This window comes from Ascaphus truei, chromosome 1 (assembly GCF_040206685.1).
Source record: "Ascaphus truei isolate aAscTru1 chromosome 1, aAscTru1.hap1, whole genome shotgun sequence".
NCBI classification, from domain to species: Eukaryota; Metazoa; Chordata; class Amphibia; order Anura; family Ascaphidae; genus Ascaphus; species Ascaphus truei.
In genome coordinates, this window is record NC_134483.1 from 18,788,961 (window position 1) to 18,789,948 (window position 988).

At 46.0% G+C, this 988-nt stretch overlaps 1 non-coding gene across 1 annotated transcript; it reads right to left on the bottom strand.

Moving 5' to 3' along the window:
* Nucleotides 1-212: 212 nt before the first annotated feature.
* On the bottom strand, nt 213-380 carry LOC142473162 (U1 spliceosomal RNA). The gene has a single exon (XR_012789996.1). It is a non-coding gene; the product is annotated as a U1 spliceosomal RNA (small nuclear RNA).
* Nucleotides 381-988: the final 608 nt, after the last annotated feature.

Here is a 988-nt window from a genome sequence, read left to right on the forward strand (position 1 = left end):
CAGTAGGTGTTTCATATATAAACAGAGACACCATACCAAGCACTTTGTCCTGTGCTCATACCTGAATCACCTCAAAGTGCAGAAGGGGTGTTAGCCTTGGCGATAGAAAGCTGCACTGTGTACTGACCATATCTATGCACTGGTAGCGCAGGGAACTGCATATTAAAAGCCTCATTCACTATACTGTAGTTTTTTTCTAACCAGATCCAGCACAGGGGAGAGCGCGCATGCAGTCCCCCACTACCAGAAATTGTGCAGCCGAGTTTCCCACATGTGGGGAAATCGCAGAGGTCAGCTAGCCCGCAGTGCAATGAGCTAGCCTCGCCCTGGGAGAGCCTCCTGCAGGAGCATGGCTTAAAACTCCCCTGCCAGGTAAGAATCTAACACTTCCAACTTTAAGGACTTTATTGTACAAGCTAAACTGCTGTGGTGCTTTAAGGAATGAGACCCTAAGGGGTAAATTATATATACCTCGAAGCAGCTGTTTTTGGGCCGAAAATACAATTGAAGTCAACTGGGATGTTCTGCTGCTAATTGCAGGTACGATATATAGAATTTATCCCTAAGTGTTAATATTCTGGACACAATTTTGTGGCTATGTCGGAAGAGCACAAAAGGTAGTTTGATCCTAATGGGGGTTTCCTATGCAGTCAGTTTTTTTTTAGGAATGTAATACATTTTGGGACATCTTATATAAAGTGACGCAAAGTGTGCCTAAAGTGACTCTCCCTTCCCTTTGCCCAGGTAAAGAGCCACCCTCTTTTATTTCCCCTACCCCCGATTAACCTTTAGTCAGAAGGGAGGTATGCAGAAGGAGAACTAATAACTCATTCACAACCCACCATCATTATAGAGCAGGAGTGGACAACTCCAGTCCTCAAGGGCCACCAACAGGTCAGGTTTTAAGGATATCCCTGCTTCAGCAAAGGTGGCTTCATCAGTCGTTGACAGAGCCACTGACTGGGCCACCTGTGCTGAAGCAGGGACA